This window comes from Ascaphus truei, chromosome 6 (genome assembly GCF_040206685.1).
Source record: "Ascaphus truei isolate aAscTru1 chromosome 6, aAscTru1.hap1, whole genome shotgun sequence".
Classification (NCBI taxonomy): domain Eukaryota; kingdom Metazoa; phylum Chordata; class Amphibia; order Anura; family Ascaphidae; genus Ascaphus; species Ascaphus truei.
The window spans coordinates 89,664,915-89,686,123 of NC_134488.1; positions in this window are offsets into that span (position 1 = coordinate 89,664,915).

Genomic DNA, 21,209 nt, shown 5'->3' on the forward strand with positions numbered 1-21,209 from the left:
GGGAGTGGCAGCAATAGCACATTTTTTGGAAAAGGACAATCTTATCAACAAAACACAGAGAGAATTTATTTTAAATGCAATCCTGTTCATTTTGGAACATAATTATTTTTTATTTGGAGATGATTACTATCTTCAGATCTGTGGAACGGCTATGGGCACCCGCTTTGCCCCCAGCTATGCAAACCTATACATGGGCCTATGGGAGGACACTCATGTGTGGGGGAATGCTAGGCTGGGGGCTGGTTTGGTGTACTATGGCCGTTTCATAGATGACCTGATTTTCATCTGGGACGGTGAACAGGAGGCATTGAGTGAGATTCTAACAGCATTTAATGACAATCAGATGGATTTGAGGTTTACTTTTGATATAAACAAATACAATATTAATTTTTTGGATTTGGAATTAATGGTGAACAACAAGAATGAAATTGTAACAAATACATTTTTCAAAAAAGTGTCCACAAATGCATACCTACATTTCAACAGCAACCACTACCATAAATGGTTGGAGAACGTCCCCAGGGGCCAATTTCTCAGAATCAGGAGGAATTGTTCTCTTGATTCGGACTACTTGGCCCAGGGGGACGCTCTTGTAAAAAAGTTTGTGGACAAAGGTTACAATCATCATAAGGTCCTAGAAACTTTTAAACAAGTGGGCCAACTGGATAGACAAGAACTTTTAGACCAGTCAAAAGGCAATATAATATCCAGAAATAAAAAGAGGCAGATAAGGGACAAGAATGAGATCTGTATCCCACAATTTATAACACAATTCAACTGTGCTTCACAAAAAATTAAAAATATATTAAACAAACACTGGGGAATTTTGATTAATGACCCAATCATAGGCAAAAATGTACCATCTAAAATACCGGTGATATTTCAAAAAGCCAGAAATATAAAATCAACCGTGGCACCCAGTAGACTGAAAAAATTCAGAAATGCTGTACAAACAAATAAGAACGTAAAATATGGTAATTTCCTGTGCAATCGCTCAAGATGCCTTACATGCAAACACTTAAAGAAGACTGAGAGTGTCACATCCCACTCTAATGGATCAGTACATCAAATAAAAGGCCATATCAACTGTCTGTCCACTCACATTGTATAGGCCATCACATGCCCCTGTGGGCTTCAGTATATTGGTAGAACTAAAAGGGCCCTATGTATACGATTCCTGGAACATCGATGTAATATAATTCATGGGTTAAAAACACATAGTTTATCCAGACATTACGAATTGAAGCACAATAAAGATCCGTCCTCATTAGTAATCATGGGGGTTGAGGCTATCAATTCTACACTTCTGAGTGGAGACAGGCATAAATTGCTTAATCTTAGAGAAACATACTGGATCTACGAATTGAATACACTGAGTCCAGAAGGCCTGAATGATTGTATTGATGTTAGCACAGTCATCTAAATCTACTTCTGTCTTTATTTTAAGATGGATTTTTCTCCTGTTTTCTTTTTGCTCCCTATCACTATAGGATAGGTAATGTTACATGTCTGGTGACCACGGAGGTCTGGGTTGAACATGTTCACATGTTCCCTTCGTGATCGCCAGACATAGGTTATTATTAATAATAAATCACCCATTTTGGTGTTAATTATTTATGACAGCACTCAACCATTTTGTTTGAGGGTTCATATCATTGGTAGCACACATCAAATAAATTAACACATTAAAAAAAATCAATCACATACACAAATAGCACAGTACCGTACTAGGACACATTTATCACAGTTTGTTATTTTAGCATAATTTGGATCATGTATTCACATCTATATTTATATTTAATCACTTATCACGTATACATAGATTTCTTTTTTCACCTTCACAATTCTCAAACTTCCTTTCCCCTCCCCCCCCCCCCCCCCCGCCCTCCCATCTTCTCTTCCCTCTTTCCATCACACCGAGGAGTGAGGGGAGACAAGCTGAACCATGCAAATTTGCTGGGCTGACTATTCAAGTGACCTAGGATACATGTCCGGTCTAAACTTCCAAAAATATATTTCACAAATGCTGCTCTCTTCCACGCATATATATATATATATGAAAACAAAAAGGGGGGGAAGCTAGAAGTGGCGCCTACTGATAAACTACAATACCTAATAATCAATATATATATATATAGAACCATATATTGTGTTGGAGAAAAACACGATAACTATATGTATCAACTAAAAAATACCTAAATAAAAAATCTAATAAAAAATACAATAAAAACTATAAAAAAAATATATATAAAAAATATATATACAAAAAATAGAAGATACAAAAACTAGTCCCGAAACACTGTCCTCCACAGTCTTTGCAGCCCGTTTGAGGGGAACACCACTCCCTTGAAGATATCTATAGGAGAAAAAAACAGAAAACAGGCGCACTCATAGTGTAGTAAGGTTAACAATTTATAAGAGACTGGATAAAATATGAACTTTACACTCACAAACAAAGAAGGGTTAATCGCATGTATGAGATAAAATCTCAATCGCCAACAAATGAAGACAAACAAAAGGAACCCTGATGAAGTCTCTAAGACGAAACGTGTAGGGCGTTATTATTTGGAGTATATTCATTTATTTTAATTTTTTATTGTATTGTATTGTATTGTATTGTATGTCTTTATTTATATAGCGCCATTAATGTACATAGCGCTTCACAGTAGTAATACATGTGGTAATCAAATAAATAACAGATAATATAAATAACAGATCATGGGAATAAGTGCTTTAGACATAATAGTAACATTAAGGAAGAGGAGTCCCTGCCCCGAGGAGATTACAGTCTAATTGGTAGGTAGAACGTACAGAGACAGTAGGAGGGAGTTCTGGTAAGTGCATCTGCAGGGGGCCAAGCTTTATGTATCAAGTGTTCAGAATATCCACAGTGCTATTCATATGCATCTTTAAGCAGGTGTGTCTTAAGGTGGGTCTTAAAGGTGGATAGAGAGGGTGTTAGTCGGGTACTGAGGGGAAGGGCATTCCAAAGGTGTGGGGCAGTCAGTGAAAAAGGTTTAAGGCGGGAGAGGGCTTTAGATACAAAGGGGGTAGAAAGAAGACATCCTTGAGAAGAACGCAAGAGTCTGGATGGTGCATAACGAGAAATTAGGGCAGAGATGTAAGGAGGGGCAGAAGAGTGTAAAGCTTTAAAAGTGAGGAGAAGAATGGAGTGTGAGATGCGGGATTTGATCGGAAGCCAGGAGAGGGATTTCATGAGGGGAGATGCTGAGACAGATTTACAGTAGGAAAGAGTAGAGTGATTCTGGCAGCAGCATTTAGGATAGATTGTAGGGGAGACAGGTGAGAGGCAGGAAGGCCGGACAGCAGGAGGTTACAGTAATCAAGACGGGAGAGAATGAGGGCCTGAGTCAGCGTTTTAGCAGTCGAGCAACAGAGGAAAGGGCGTATCTTTGTTATATTGCGGAGGAAAAAGCGACAAGTTTTAGAAATGTTTTGAATGTGAGGGGAAAATGTGAGAGAGGAGTCGAGTGTGACCCCTAGGCAGCGTGCTTGGGCTACTGGGTGAATGATTGTAGTTCCAACAGTAATGTGGAAGGAGGTAGTAGGGCCAGGTTTGGGAGTAAGTATGAGGAGCTCTGTTTTAGCCATGTTGAGTTTAAGGAGTCGGAGGGCCATCCAGGATGAACAAGCAGAGAGACATTCAGAAACTTTGGTTTGTACAGCAGGTGTAAGGTCGGGTGTTGAAAAGTATATTTGTGTGTCGTCAGCATAGAGGTGATAATTAAACCCAAAAGATATTATTAGGTCACCTAGAGAGAGTGTGTACAGAGAAAAGAGAAGAGGTCCCAGGACAGAGCCCTGGGGTACCCCCACAGAGAGATCAATAGAGGAGGAGGTGTTAGCAGAAGAGATACTGAAAGTACGATGGGAGAGGTAAGAAGAGATCCAGGATAGAGCTTTGTTCCGAATACTAAGAGTATGGAGAATGTGGAGGAGAAGAGGGTGGTCCACTGTGTCAAATGCTGCAGAGAGATCGAGTAATATGAGTAGAGTGTAATGACCTCTGTCTTTGGCAGCATGGAGGTCGTCAGTTATTTTAGTGAGGGCTGTTTCCGTGGAGTGAGAAGTGCGGAAGCCAGATTGTAGAGGGTCTTGGAGAGAATAGGTGTTGAGAAAATGGAGCAAGCGAGAGAATACAAGACGTTCAAGGAGTTTTGAGGCAAAAAGCAGGAGGGAGACAGGTCGATTGTTGGATAGACAGGTAGGGTCAAGCTTGCTGTTTTTGAGTAATGGTATGACTGTTGCATGTTTGAAGGAGGATGGAAAGGTTCCAGAGCAGAGGGAGGAGTTAAAAATGTGTGTGAGCGTAGGGATTATAGTAGGAGCAAGAGGTTTTAGGAGATGGGAGGGCATGGGGTCAAGAGGGCAAGTGGTAGAGGGAGAAGAGGCGATCAACAGTGACACATCCTCCTCTGAGACAGTGGAAAAAGAGTCAAGGAAGGCAGGAGGAGAGTTAGGAAGAGGTGTAGGATGGGAGGAAGAAACAGAGGGGATGTTCTGCCGTATGGATTCCACCTTTTCCTTAAAATAGTCAGCAAAGTCCTGAGCGGAGATGGAGGAAGGAGAGGCAGCTGAGGGTGGTTTGAGTAGAGTATCAAAGACAGAGAACAGTCGGCGTGGGTTAGACTTGTGCATGTTGATTAGTGAAGAAAAGTAGGCTTGTTTAGCTTGCGAGAGGGCAGAGTTGAAACAGGATAGCATAAATTTGTAGTGAAGGAAGTCTGCGAGAGTGTGAGACTTCCTCCAGATGCGTTCAGAGGAACGAGTGGAGGAACGCAGCATGCGCGTGTGGGAATTTAGCCAGGGTCTAGGGTTAGAAGGGCGAGTGCGGCAGAGAGAAAGCGGGGCATGTAGATCAAGAGATGAGGTCAAGACAGAGTTGTAGTTCCTGACCAGGTTGTCAGGGTCTGTAGCAGAGCTGAGAGAGGAGAGAGAGGAGAGGGAGGAGTGTAAAGTGGACTCAAAGTCAGGTAAGTGAATAGAGCACAGGTTTCTGCAGAACCGGGGGTAGATGGAGGTGGAGAAGGGGAGAAGCGAGATAGAGAGAATGAGATGAGATGATGGTCAGAGAGAGGAAAAGGGGAAATGGAGAAATCAGAGAGAGAGAAGTTTTTAGTGAAAACCAGGTCTAAGTAGTGGCCATCCTTGTGGGTGCTGGCTGCAGTCCACTGTTGAAGGCCAAAAGAAGAGGTTAGAGAAAGAAAGCGGGAAGCCCAGGGGAGAGAAGGGTCATCAATGTGGCAATTGAAGTCCCCAAGGAGAAAAACAGGGGAGTCTGAGGAGAGAAAGAAAGAGAGCCAGGATTCAAAGTGAGAGAGAAAGGCAGAAGGGGGATGAGTAGAGGTAGGTGGGCGATAGATGACCGCCACATGGACAGGGAGAGGAGAGAAGATCTGGACAGTGTGAGCCTCAAAGGAGGGAAAAGCAAGAGATGGAGGAATAGCAAGGGTGCGGTAACGGCAGAGGGGGGAGAGCAGGAGCCCCACGCCTCCACCCCTGCCATCAGTGCGTGGAGTGTGGGAGAAGGAAAGGCCACCATAGGAGAGGGCAGCTTCTAGAGCAGTGTCAGACTGAGTGAGCAAATAGGAGCAGAGAGTGAGAGTGAAAAAAGTCATGTACAGAGAGGAACTTGTTAGAAAGGGAGCGAGCATTCCAAAGGGCACAGGAGAAAGGGAGAGAGGAGGGAGGGTCGCAGGGGATGGGTATGAGGTTGGAGGGGTTGACACCAGAAGAGTAGAGGTTGCAATTGGCAGGCGAGGACGAGCGCATGTAGGAATAAGGCAGGGACCAGGATTGGGAGAGATATCCCCAGAAGCAAGGAGGAGAAGCATGGATAGAAAGAGAATGTGTGAGGATGATTTGTAGGGGTGTTTTTTAGTGCAGGGGATATAGCTGTGTGGTGTCAGAGGACGCAGGTAAGAAAGGAGTTCATGTAACTGAGAAGTGGGGAAGGAAGGAGAGATGGAGATATATGAATAGAGTTAGAGACATACTGAGGCTGGTAAAAAGAAGTGCATAATTTGAGAAGAAGTGAAGTCACAGCAAATATAAATGGTAAAGGCAGCATCATAGCAGTAATGATGCAATCTGGTGTAGATAATTTCCTCCTTTCCAGCGTAGTTCAAACGCAGGAATCAAGGCCAGTTGGGGTGTTCACTTCTTCACTTCTTTTGAAGTTCCTTTTAAACTTCAGTTGTTCAGTAGAGTTGTTCAGTAGTCCTCCCACTTATAATGTGCAAGAATATGCAAATATGTGCAAATATGCAAAACCAACTAAAATTATGTATTTTAATAAAAATAAATATCATGTTAATAGTTTTATAAATTGCAATTCTAGTTTTGTTATTTATATTCTGTATTGCGGATGTGATCAAAGTTATGTTGGGCGCACTATAAGACCGTTAAAGATCAGGATTGCGGAACATGTTCGATTAATTAAAAAGAAGGATCTAGCACATCCTGTAGCTAGACACTTCTCCATGTGCTCTAAGGGGGGCATTGGGAACTTTTCTTATGCAGCGATGGAGCACATCCCCTGCCACATCAGAGGTGGGGATAGGGAGAATTCATTGAACAAACGGGAAATGTACTGGATTTATACCTTGGGCACCCTTCATCCATTGGGCATTAACCAGGAGTGGGAGCTTAAACACTTCCTGGTGAGTTAGCCCCATTTAAAACTACATGGTGGACTTAGCCCCTTTTTTTCCAGTCTGGGAAGGTGTTTGGGGTGTACACCATTACATTATAGTCCCAATATGGAACATCAATATATCTGTATGTTACTTTGCATATCTTATTGATTGATAGATTGTCCACTTTTTAAGTATGAATTATTGTTTTTACAATGTACTGAGTTATGCTTAATATATCATTGCAATTCTGTATGATCTTGTTTATATATGAATAGTATAACTTTCACTCCTTCACAGTTATATCTAATAGCTATTTTGTGACCAGTTCAGCACTATTGTTTTTAACCCCTGTTTTTATTTTATTTTTTGTAGTTTAAATGTGTGTTTTGTATTTTATTAGGTTTGTTGTTCACATGTGACTGTCTCTGTATGTGATTGAACAGCGTGAGTTAATGTTCATTCATTAATCCGCAGGTGAGAAGGGTATGTCCCTCCACTTAATTTGTAGCCAATCAGAGTGCAATTCGGTCTATATAGAGATTGTCTCATGTTTAGGGAAGCACTCTTTGATAAAGTCCGCAACCCGGACGAAACGCATCAGAGTTTCTCTTTTGCTGATGTTCACGTTGTTGATTCAATAAAGTTTTTTATTTTTCTACATGCGTTTGGCTGATTGGAGGAGCTGTGACCGCTGTGTCACTCGTTTTTTCCCCTTACACTTATAATGTGCCACTTGGATATGTGCTGCAGGCAGACTAGCTGTTCTGACACAGTTTATGTGGGCCTAAAAAGTCACCTGACAGTGTGGTTCTGTCTGCTTAATTAGCACATCTGAGGCACATTCAAACAGATGGTTTTCTACACAGGGTGTTCCTTGCCTAGGTGTCAAATCTTAATTCAATTAACAGTTGAAGCAGACATGATTCAGATATGGGATATTACCTAAGATTGTTTCAGTTGCATACTGTCCCGGCACAGCTTATTCTAACAAAAGCCGCCGGTTAACCGGGGCTTTACTCCGGCTGGCGCTGGACTAGACCGGGCGCCAGCCGCATCTCCTCCGTGCACCCCCTCCAAACCCCTCCATTCGCGCGCATTTTTCTCCCCCTTCCCGACCCCAGGCTGCTCCTGCTTTGCCCCTTCGCTTCCCCGTACCACCACTTACCTTCTGGGGATGTCGGGGAAGCCGGGGAAGCCAGGGAAGCCGGTCGCGCCACGTGGCAGTGATGTCACAGTGACGCACGGACATGCCGCGTCACCACGCGGCACGCACCCGTCCTGCCGTCGGGAAAAGTTAGAATAAGATGTGCCGCCACTGTATACTGACATACACACAGCAAAGAGTTGAAGCAGACAGGATTCAGATATGGGATATTACCTGAGGAGAGAAGATGATTTTTGATAGGGTAAGGGGTCCTTCCTTTTAAACTTCAGTTGTTCAGTAGCGTTGTTCTGTTCAGTAGTCCTCCCACTTATAATGTGCCACTTGGATATGTGCTGGACTTTCGCTCACAAAGAAGGAACAGCTATCCCTGTACTTTTGGGAATTATTGTCTGAGCAGTGTATGTTGCGCGGTTGGTGAGAAAGCTGACCTGGAAACTCCCTATGTACCGTGACTGACGAGGCTAACCCGGAAGCTCTCTATGGTGAGAGTCACGCTCGAACAGCAAGGAGGTGTTTGATTCCTGTCATCGATACACTGATGATTATCTACAACGGGTTCTTTCTACCTAGCGACACAACTGCTTTCCACCTGGAGCTGCCATTCAGATCCTGCTTCATTTGTTGGCAATTGAGATTTTATCTCATACATGCGATTAACCCTTCTTTGTTTGCGAGTGTAAAGTTCATATTTTATCCAGTCCCTTATAAATTGTTAACCTTACAACACTATGAGTGCGCCTGTTTTCTGTTTTTTCTCCTTATTATATATATATATATATATATATATATATATATATATATATATATATATATGAAAAAAAGAGGAGAGAGTGCACGCCCCATAGCGTAAAATTGTACATTTAATGGTAAAAAAGGAAGGGGAGGGGGAGGGGGGGGAGGAAATGCACTCACAGGAGTAAAAACAAATCAGGCAATTTGTGAATAATTCACCACCATCCGGTTTCTCTGTATCAGGAATCAACAGATCGAAGCTCCCTCAGGGCTGTATGGCTGCTACCAGGAAACCAGAGATGTCCTCAACGGCCAGATCCATCTGTTTGAGTCCCAGAGATTGCCCCTACACTTGAATGGCCGCAATGTTAACTCGCGCTCAAGGCGGCCTCCTCGTGCGCATGCGTAAAGTCGTAATGACGCGATGACGTGATAACGTTCCTGTGACCGAGTGAAGTCAACTCCTATCAGTTACGCCTGGGAGACATATGTCTGAGTGCTTCATCCAGCACTCATAAGGGTTAACTCAGGTGGAACTTAGGTAGTTAGGAAGTAAGCTGACACCTGAGAGCCAGAAAGGTAGAAAAGGATCTTGTTACCAGCAGTAGCTGGCTCTCTCAGACAAGAGCACATGGATAGATGTGCTGCTAGCCAGAAGGATACAACACACTACTTACTGCTGCCAAAGTAAGATTTGTTTCATTTGTTTTGATGACTGCTTAAAAGACTCTGAAGGTTTGGTTATGGTTTAGCCAGCCAGCCTGCTAGATAGGTCTGCTGTGTTAGTCAGTTTTTCTCCCATCATGGAGCAGGATTTATTTTGTTAAAGGGACAGTGTACCCGCATGTTATGTTACTGTGGAGAAATAAAGCCATTGAACATTTTTCATTATCCTGAAACTACACGTGTGGACTGTTCCCTGACCTCAGCTACAGGCCGTCCTGCCACAAGTGGTGTCAGAAGTGGGATGTCGGACGGCCCCTGTATCTGAAGGGCCACACAGGAAAAAAAAATGGAGAATTTTTTTTCTCAATTCCTTGAGCAACAGCTCCAGCTAGCAGAGAAACAAGCTGAGCAACAGGCCCAGCAAATACAATGGCAGGCCAAGCAAGCAGAACATCAAGCCCAGCAAGCTGAGCGACAAGCCCAGCAAGCTGAGCGACAAGCCCAGCAAGATGAGCAACAGGCCCGGTGAGAGGAAAAGCTACTCCAACTGCTGGTCGAAGGCCCAACCCCAGGCAGACCAGGGATTCCAAATAACCCACCGGTGATGCTGCCTAAAATGAAGCCAAACGAAGACCCAGAGGCATTTCTCCTCACTTTTGAAAGGGTAGCCACGGCCCACGGCTGGACAGTTGATCGCTGGGTAACGACTCTGGCTCCACTCCTCATAGGGGAAGTTCAGGCAGCCTACCAGGCTCTTCCAGCAGACGAGGCCATAGACTATCAGCAACTAAAGGCTGCTATTCTGGATCGCCTAGGCCTCACTCCAGAGACCTACCGACAGCGGTTCCGGACAGTCAAATATACAAACAGAGACAGACCCCGGGTCGTAGCCCACCGCTTAGTAGACTTATGAACCAGGTGGATACAACCGGAAAAACATGACAAGGCAAAGATCCTTGAACAGTTTGTGCTCGAGCAGTTCATACAGATACTGCCCCCCTCCTCCCGCTCCTGGGTAAAAAGACACGCTGCATTTTCCCTGGATTCAGCGGTCCGCTTGGTGGAAAACTTCCTGGGCGACGACACCCAACAGGATAGCTGGGAATGGCCGGTGCAAACACCATTTGCTTCCGGTGATGCTAGAGGCAGGAGAGCAGACAATCGAGGGGTCTACAACCCGCCAGCTCGGGAGATCCAGTCAACCCGATCGGAAGACCCTTTCCCATCTCGGAGGGTTCCTGGTACAAACTCCCGCAGAGACGCCAATCCTGGGTCCGAGGCCACTGGATCACTCAAGGGAGGCCACCACCCACAGTATTCCCCGAGAACCTGGACTCCTGTCACCCACCCGGTGGAGAGGATAACCCCACCAACCAGAAGGGAGGACCCCATCCAACAGCGGAGAGGTCCAAACACCGAGCCCCGTCGAGAGCTTCCGCGGACGATCGAGTTTGCGGACTCAGGAGATGAGGAGATGGACTGTTCATATGGCAGAACCACTGCCACAGCTTGTCTCCGAGGGGACCACAATCCATGGTTTGTCCCAGCATCTCTGGAGGGGACAAAAGTAAACGCCATGCTGGACTCGGGCTCTGGAAAAACCCTGATCCTAGAGGGCCTAATTCCAAGCAATAGACTATCTTATGACTCTCCTTGGAATATTGAGTGTATCCATGGGGATACAAAGAGATACCCGACGGCGAACGTTCTACTACGTATCCAGGATAAAGAGGCTAGCCTACTAGTGGGAGTTGCTCCCTGGCTACCTGCTCCTGTTCTACTTGGCCGAGACTGGCCCTACCTCGAAACATTGTTGGCTCCTACTCCTACAGAGCCTACTTCTCTGGTACCAGAGAAGCCCAGAGAATTGTTCCCTTTTTCCCCAGAGATTTTCCCCCGTAGACACCATGTCCCAAAGACACGTAAACAGAGATGTGCGGAAAAAGAGGACTGGTTAAGAAAGGCTGGGACTTTTGGTAACATTAGTCAGCCCAAAGGACTGCAGGTCATGGCCGGGGATGACCAGGGTGGGGAACAGATAGATACGGGAGTGTTGCCAGCCCTGGATCTTCCTGACTTCCGTCAGAGGCAGAGGGAGGACCCAGCTCTGGCTAGACAATATGAGAAGGTGGTACAGGTCAACAACAAGATAATAGATGAACAAGGTGTAAAAGTGTATCCACATTTTGAACTGTTGAATGACATACTATATCTTGTGAATAAGGTTACACAAACAGGGGAGGTCATTCGACAGATGCTAGTCCCTAAACGGTTGATTAAAACAGTGTTCACCCTAGCGCATACTCTCCCATGGGGTGGTCATTTGGGCAGAGATAAGACCACGGACCGCATCTCGTCCCGGTTTTACTGGCCAGGCATACATGGTGACATCATGAAACTATGTGAGACATGTCCTGAATGCCAGTTAACTAGCCAAAAAGGACAGAAGCCGGCTCCCTTGGTTCCTCTGCCCTTGGTAGCCGTCCCATTCGAGAGAATTGGGGCAGATCTGGTCGGACCTTTAGAACCCTCTGCGAAGGGACATAAATTTATACTCGTTGTTGTTGATTATGCCACCAGGTATCCTGAGGCCTTCCCTCTGAGATCAGCTACTGCTAAACAGGTTGCTCACAGGCTGTTAGAACTGTTTTCTAGGGTAGGACTTCCCCAAGTAATGTTAACTGACCAGGGAACAAATTTCATGGCAAAGTTAATGCAGGATGTCCTGAAGTTATTGGAGGTAAAATCCGTCCGGACCTCGGTCTACCATCCTCAGACTGATGGATCGGTAGAGAGGTTTAACCGTACTTTAAAATCTATGCTTAGGAAGTTTGTGGACACTGAAAAGCGAGCTTGGGATGAACTTCTCCCTTTCCTGTTGTTTGCGGTACGAGAAGTTCCCCAATCATCCACAGGCTTCTCCCCGTTTGAGCTCCTATATGGACGCCAACCTCGGGGTATTCTCGACCTACTAAAGGAATCCTGGGAGGAGGAGCCCTCCCCCTTCAAGAATACCCTTCAGTATGTCATAGACCTTAGAAACCGCCTAGACATGATAGGTCGGTTTGCGAAGGAAAACCTCAAATCTCCTCAAGAACGTCAAGAGAGGCAGTACAACCAAAATGCTCGCTTGAGGATCTTCCAACCAGGGGACCCTGTGATGCTACTACTACCGACATCATAGAGTAAACTCCTTGCGAAGTGGCAGGGTCCTTTCCAAGTTCTCCGCCGCATCGGGGAGGTGAACTATGAGATCTCTCAACCAGGGTCCAGGAAGGGTAAACAAATCTACCACGTGAACCTCCTGAAACCCTGGAAAATGATGAGATCGCTGTTCATTCACCCTCGGGAAGGAGAGACGGATTTGGGTCCAAAGCTTCCAAAGGGTAGTACGTACACTGACCATCAGGTTCCCATGGGAGAGCAGTTAACAACGGAACAAAGGTCAGACCTACTTGATGTACACTGGCGACACACTTTATTCGAGCTCGGCTAGTCCCACGAATTCGGGTATACTCGGGTGTATTGAGGTTTGTGACTGTTTTCTGCCTGAGTGCATTGCGTTATTTTCCAGGCAGGGATTGAAGCATTTTATTCCCGCTGGCTGCAATACTGCACAGTATATATATATATATATACTGCATTACAATTCATGAATTTATGCCATCTGGTAGACACGCGAAGCATTGCAGCCTATTAAATCCTAATCATTATCATTTAACAGATCAGCCGCCCGTCAGCCAGGCATGAACCATGGCTGGGAAGGCAAACGCAACGGGGCTTGTCAGAGGTGAGGAGCGGCGCATTCCAGGTATCTGCCAGGTACAAACTGGGTATTTGCTCAAATAAAGTGTGTCGCAGCAGTATGTGACCAGTTCTCAGATGTTTTTTCTGAGCTGCCAGGGCAGACTGATTTAGTGTCCCATAGGATTGAGACAGAACCTGGCGTAAAAGTACGGTCCCGTCCCTATAGATTGCCAGAGGGCCGAAAAGACCTGGTAGAGAGGGAGATAATAGACATGTTGGAATTGGGCGTGATCGAGGAGTCCCACAGCGAATGGTGTAGCCCTATCGTGTTGGTCCCTAAACAAGATGGGAAGGTGAGGTTTTGCGTAGATCTGCGAAAGGTAAATGCTGTATCCAGATTTGATGCATATCCAATGCCTAGGGTGGATGAATTGCTTGATTCGCTTGGTAAAGCAGAGTATATCTCCACCCTAGATCTCACGAAAGGATATTGGCAGATACCTCTAGCGGAAGAATCCAAATGCAAAACTGCCTTCGCCACCCCTCTCGGTTTATACCAATTCATCACTATGCCATTTGGGTTACATGGGGCTCCAGCCACGTTCCAAAGGTTAATGGACAAGGTACTACGACCCCATAGGGCATATGCCGCGGCCTACTTTGATGACATTGTCATCTATAGCAGACACTGGCAGTCTCATATAAAAAGGTTAAGGGCAGTCCTAACGTCCTTAAGAGAAGCAGGGCTCACTGCAAATCCAAAAAAATGTGCCCTGGGTAAATCCACTACAAAGTACTTGGGCTATGCCATTGGGGGAGGGATAGTAAGGCCACTAGCTAGCAAGGTGGCCGCCATAGAGGAAATCCCCACCCCACAGACAAAGACACAGGTCCGCTCCCTTTTGGGGCTAGCAGGGTATTACCGGCGGTTTATCCCCAATTTTTCCGAAATTTCTGCACCCCTAACAGATCTGACAAAAAATTGTGCCCCAACCTAAGTTAAATGGTCTTGGGAGTGCCAAGACGCCTTTGACATGCTAAAAAAGTGCCTGTCAGAGGGCCCCGCTCTTCGGAGCCCAGATTTTAAAGAGCCCTTCATCATCCAGACGGATGCCTCAGAGGTAGGACTGGGAGCAGTGCTGTCTCAGCAATTTGATGGTGTTGAACACCCCATACTGTTCATCAGCCGGAAGCAGTTCCCAAGGGAAGTGAGGTATTCCGTTATTGAGAAGGAGTGCCTCACTGTAAAATGGGCAATTGAGGCCTTGAGACATTATGTCGCTGGAGTACACTTCACCCTGGTCACTGACCATGCGCCCTTGAAGTGGTTAAACACCATGAAGGACACAAATCCAAGGTTGACCAGGTGGTATATTGCCCTCCAACCCTTCTCATTTGATATTCAGCATAGACCTGGAAAGGACCATGGAAATGCTGATTTTTTGTCAAGGGAAGGAGTGGAGGGTCGGGCTTCAGCCGTGTGGGACACTAGCCACACACAAACAGGGGAGGTATGTGACAGAGTGAAGTCATCTCCTATCAGTTACGCCTGGGAGACATATGTCTGAGTGCTTCATCCAGCACTCATAAGGGTTAACGCAGGTGGAACTTAGGTAGTCAGGAAGTAAGCTGACACCTGAGAGCCAGAAAGGTAGAAAAGGATCTTGTTACCAGCAGTAACTGGCTCTCTCAGACAAGAGCACATGGATAGATGTGCTGCTAGCCAGAAGGATACAACACACTACTTACTGCAGCCAAAGTAAGATTTGTTTCATTTGTTTTGATGAATGCTTAAAAGACTCTGAATGTTTGGTTATGGTTTAGCCAGCCAGCCTGCTAGATAGGTCTGCTGTGTTAGTCAGTTTTTCTCCCATCATGGAGCAGGATTTATTTTGTTAAAGGGACAGTGTACCCGCATGTTATGTTACTGTGGAGAAATAAAGCCATTGAACATTTTTCATTACCCTGAAACTACACGTGTGGACTGTTCCCTGACCTCGGCTCTAGGCCGTCCTGCCTCAGTTCCCTGACGCGTTTCGTCACCAGACGGCGACTTTCTCAAAGGGCAAATGAGCATACAGTAATATATATATATATATATATATGGAATTCCGTTTTCGGTGTTTATTTTTATATAACATCGATGCTTTTTTTGTTTGTTTTACTGGTGCTTTTATTTTACTAAAAAAATCTGTTTATCAGTGCTAACAATGAAAAAAAAGGACAAATTTAAATTTTGTGTTTATCAGAGCACTTATTATTAGTTTTCATACTGCTCATGTGTTGCTTTTGTCTCCTACCTGTCGTTGGGCTGATAAAAGAGGTGGATCTCGTAGGACATGATGTATCGTTTTTATTTTTTTTTAAATCGGGTTTGACCAGAAAAGCAAGATTATGAATCAGTGGTGTATGTGGAAGCATGTGGGGACTAATTTGGTGTATGTACTGTACTTCACTGAAGGAGTGGCTCCTGCAGTGAACCTGGTTCAATTCCCAGTGTTGGCTCCTACTGACCTTGGGCAAGTCACTTTATCTCCCTGTGCCTCAGGCACCAAAAACATAGATTGTAAGCTCTTTGGGGCAGGGACTGTTTGTGCTGGGGTTGGCTTCCCGAAACTCGATGAGTGCCTGGATGGCCGAGCCGTGCCCGTTTCATTAAAAAAATTGCCGGAAAACAGGCTGCTGCCTGTGGGGTGCTCCCAACGTGGGATGGAGTTAAAGTGCTCTGGCTTAACCCCCTCCCCCCTCCAGGCCCATACTGAATCCCCCCAGGCCTTTTGTCGCATTGGATGTAGCATTGGGTATCTTTGTCTTTTGATTAAAATAAACAGATTGCATTGTAATGTTTTTTTCCGTATTACAATAAGAAGAAAACAGTTAAGTAAAAGTTGCGCGCTAAAATTTTTTCGTGGCAGGAGTGCTATGGATTCAGGGGTGAGGGGGGGCTGCTCCTTTCATTTTTTCTGGGCCCCATAATTTTTGTTTGCGGCCCTGTGTGTGGTGTATCTGTCTGTCCTGTGTGCATGAGTATATTTGTCTTACACTTGTTTGTATGATGTGTGTGTGTCGGTGTGTGTATGTGTGTGTGTGTCATATGATATTTGGGCTGGGTTGTGCTTGTCCCTACTTTAAAATTTGCCTGCCAGACCTTGCACCTTCCAGTTTCAATGCATGACTTATAGTTATATCACTTTTTTTCTCTGAAACGTGCTTCCCTTCTGTACCCTGTTGAAAGAACCCCCTTATACAGTATATTTCAAAGTTGCAATCCTAGCCCGTGTATCATTCAAACTGTATGTGTTGAGGTTCTTTAGTCTTTCCTGATAAGATTTATGACGCATACCATGCTCTTATTTGTATTACTTCTATTTTATTATGTCCTTCTGGAGATATGGCTTTCAGAACCTAATACAGTGCTCTACAGTAGGTGAGGGCTTACCTGTGATTTATAACGTGGTAGCACTACTAATCTCTTCCTGCAGCTAATGCCAGCTGCTATACAATCCTGCTGGTTTCCCTTTGCGTTGGCACATTGAGTGCCTAATTTGAAGTAAATATACAAAGCCTGCGCTCCTCCAAAATTGGCTTGCTATTTATTAGTGAAATTCTATTCATTCGTTGGACTTGGTCTACAAGGTCCCTGGTTATTTTTGAGTTCTGCTGTTACGAAATGGTCCCTGTAAAAGACAGTACCATAAATGACATCACTTGGAGTATTTAGGAGTATGCCTCTTCTAAAGGATTGCCTTTTCTCTCTCTTCATATTCTAAAAGAAATTAAACAAAACATGTTTTCTGACACACAATTAAAAACAAGGGGAAGCACAGCTGTGACTGTAAAGCTCCCTGTCAGCTGGTTTAGCTCACACTAGAGCTGTGGCATAGAAAAGCAGTAGTTCTGGTTTCTAGTCCTGTTGTGTCTGACACCATTCCAATCGTTTGGTTGGTGCCTTTGGTTTATTGTGTATGTAGTTGTTATGGGAATCCTTGAAATACTTTCTGGGCAAGCTACCCGCCTATCTGAACAAGCTCCTCACCCCTACCACATGCAGCACTTATCACCTGAGATCTGACTCCAAACGATTGTTCATGGTCCCAAGTTTCAACAAAATATCCGGCCGCTTCTCCTTCTTCTTACTGTGCACCCCACAACTGGAACAATCTAGCGGAGACTCTCAGCCGCCACCAGTCTAAGTTCTTTCAAAACTAGAGCTGTCTCACATTTTAATCTAGACTGTGACTATTACATATGCCTATAACATATATTATCTTTAACTGTGCATGCAATGTCTTGTATATAATGTATAATAACCCTGTTCACTTAATGTAACCATGTATTTGTCATCATCTCTATGCTTAGGACATACTTGAAACGAGAGGTAAAACATTTTATAAATAAAATAAATACATTTAGAAAATGTGGGATGGGACTCAGTTAAATATACTTTGCATGAACATTTGCATAACGCTGAGGTGTGCCCCTTTTTAAGCACGGGCACATCTCCCTAATTTATTTGGATGGATACTTGTGGGGATATATATACAACTGGCGACTGCTAATAAAATTTGATCTCGCTCCAAATTTCCCTTTTAGAGAATAATCCGTGGATCAAAGGAACAGCCATTCCTGGATTCCAGGTGGATCCAAATTCGCAAAATAAAAAACAATGTGGACAGTTTCGTTCATCTGTAATTCTCAGATATGAGACATTGAACATGAAAAATTATGAAATCCATAAGTTGGTATCATATTGTTACGCCGATGCTCGCCACAAACCGGGACCGGACCGCGGGGCTGAGGTGGGGTTATATAATCACCGACCTTAGTCCACGCAGACTGATCCGGACTGCGCAGTTCGTAGTCGTACATCGCAGGGTCAGGATTGGAGAAGGCAGCATCGCCGTTATTGAAGCAGGAGTTCGGCAACAGGTAGTAGGAGTTCCCCGCTTCAGCTTAGGAGCGTGAGCGCGGGATTGGCTTCTGCGCGAGGAGCGGCCTCGGCCCATGACGCCGATCTCAGCAGGAGGAGACAGCAGGCTGGCCGAAATTCACCGCAGGGCAGCGTCGGGGAGAACCAACGCTTCAGCGCAGAAGTCCAAGGCAGGCCACTGCAAGGGGATAGCAGCAGGCCGCAGGAAAGGAAGGGTAGCCACTGCTAGGAGGGAATGCAGCAGGTACCAGTGCTGGCAACAACGCTTCAGCACAGACGTCCAGGACAGGCCACTGCAGGGGGATAGCAGCAGGCCGCAGGAACAGGAAGGGTAGCCACTGCTAGGAGGGAATGCAGCAGGTACCAGTGCTGGCTACAACGCTTCAGCACAGACGTCCAGGGCAGGCCACTGCAAGGAGATAGCAGTAGGCCGCAGGAAAGGAAGGGTAGCCACTGCTAGGAGGGAATGCAGCAGGTACCAGTGCTGGCAACAACGCTTCAGCACGGACGTCCAGGAACAGGCCTGTGGATACTCAGGAACTGGGACGGCAGAACACTAGGAGACAGGCCTGGGTGGTTTGTGGCTGAGACAGTAACATTAAAGGTAGGAATAGTTATGCTCGGCACTGGTTCAGTGCCAACGCCCAGGATATAAAGGGCGGAGATCCAATCACAGGAGGAGGGTGTGTGAGTATTCCTCCAATGATGTAGCACAGGGCAGAAGCTGCAATGAGAAGCAGCACATGTGCCATGATTGCCAGGGGAAGCTTGCAACTGCATAAGTCTGCAAGGAAATAGTCAAAGCCAGTAGTGGATTCCTTACACATATAAAGTAACTTAATAATTTGATTGATATTTACACATTTATTGTTATATTGTACACACAAAGTTCTTTCCATGAAAATATTTAGATTGTCTTTTTAATTGTGAGAGGGATCATTTGGTAACAGGAGGTTGTTTGAAAATGTGTGTGGTGTATCTGTCTGTCCTGTGTGCATGAGTATATTTGTCTTACACTTGTTTGTATGATGTGTGTGTGTCGGTGTGTGTATGTGTGTGTGTGAGTCATATGATATTTGGGCTGGGTTGTGCTTGTCCCTACTTTAAAATTTGCCAGCCAGACCTTGCACCTTCCAGTTTCAATGCATGACTTATAGTTATATCACTTTTTTTCTCTGAAACGTGCTTCCCTTCTGTACCCTGTTGAAAGAACCCCCTTATACAGTATATTTCAAAGTTACAATCCTAGCCCGTGTATCATTCAAACTGTATGTGTTGAGGTTCTTTAGTCTTTCCTGATAAGATTTATGACGCATACCGTGCTCTTATTTGTATTACTTCTATTTTATTATGCCCTTCTGGAGATATGGCTTTCAGAACGGAATACAGTGCTCTTCAGTAGGTGAGGGCTTACCTGTGATTTATAACGTGGTAGCACTACTAATCTTTTCCTGCAGCTAATGCCAGATGCTATACAATCCTGCTGGTTTCCCTTTGCGTTGGCACATTGAGTGCCTAATTTGAAGTAAATATACAAAGCCAGCGCTCCTCCAAAATTGGCTTGCTATTTATTAGTGAAATTCTATTCATTCGTTGGACTTGGTCTACAAGGTCCCTGGTTATTTTTGAGTTCTGCTGTTACGAAATGGTCCCTGTAAAAGACAGTACCATAAATGACATTACTTGGAGTATTTAGGAGTATGCCTCATCTAAAGGATTGCCTTTTCTCTCTCTTCATATTCTAAAAGAAATTAAACAAAACATGTTTTCTGACACACAATTAAAAACAAGGGGAAGCACAGCTGTGACTGTAAAGCTCCCTGTCAGCTGGTTTAGCTCACACTGCTAGAGCTGTGGCATAGAAAAGCAGTAGTTCTGGTTTCTAGTCCTGTTGTGTCTGACACCATTCCAATCGTTTGGTTGGTGCCTTTGGTTTATTGTGTATGTAGTTGATATGGGAATCCTTGAAATTCTTTCTGGGCAAGCTACCTGCCTATCTGAACAAGCTCCTCACCTATCTGAACAGGCTCCTCACCCCTACCACATGCAGCACTTATCACCTGAGATCTGACTCCAAACGATTGTTCATTGTCCCAAGGTTCAACAAAATATCCGGCCGCTCCTCCTTCTTCTTACTGTGCACCCCACAACTGGAAAAATCTACCAGAGACTCTCATCCGCCACCAGTCTAAGTTCTTTCAAAACTAGAGCTGTCTCACATTTTAATCTAGACTGTGACTATTACATATGCCTATAACATATATTATCTTTAACTGTGCATGCAATGTCTTGTATATAATGTATAATAACCTTGTTCACTTAATGTAACCACGTATCTGTCATCATCTCTATGCCTAGTGGATCAAAGGAACAGCCATTCCTGGATTCCAGGTGGATCCAAATTCGCAAAATAAAAAACAATGTGGACAGTTTCGTTCATATGTAATTCTCAGATATGAGACATTGAACATGAAAAATTATGAAATCCATAAGTTGGTATCATATAAAGTAACTTAATAATTTGATTGATATTTAGACATTTATTGTTACATTGTACACACAAAGTTCTTTCCATGAAAATATTTAGATTGTCTTTTTAATTGTGAGAGGGATCATTTGGTAACAGGAGGTTGTTTGAAAATGTTGTACAGTTACTGTAGTATAAGGTTTCATTTGAGTTTCTTTAGCAGTGATGTGATACAGAGGGTTATACATTTCTGTGTTGCCAGATAATCCAGCTAGAGATTGTATTTACCTGCTATGTATGGAAAAAAAAGTTTTTAAAAAAAGAAGCTATTTCTTTTATTATAGGAAAAGATGTGTATTAAAGTTTAAACCATGTTTTAGCATATAAAGTTATACAGTGCCTTGTCATACAATTTAGCCAAGCGTATATTTGTCCTGCTAATCTTTTCAATACGTGGATTAGTACACATAGGGCTTTTTTCTGCATTATAAACCCTGTGAGTTTCAACTTCTGCCCAGACACTCCCAGCAATCTGGACTTCGACCAACTAGAAGCGTTGAGGTTGACTGGCTGCAGGCTTGGAGTTGCTTCACATTAGTAACATTTAAATCAGGTGCATTACTACTTTCGCAATTCATCTGTGTTTGCTTTGCCTCTTCAAGTTAACCTAAACGGATTATTCTTTGCCATACATGTCAAGCAGTCAAATATCAACTTAGAACAAGCACACCTTAAGTGTCAAAGGAAATAAATAGTTTGTGGCAGGGATACAGAATATATTTGTAATAGAAATACTTGCATTTACATCACTTGAAGACTTTCTGTCATATCGTGGTATAAGTA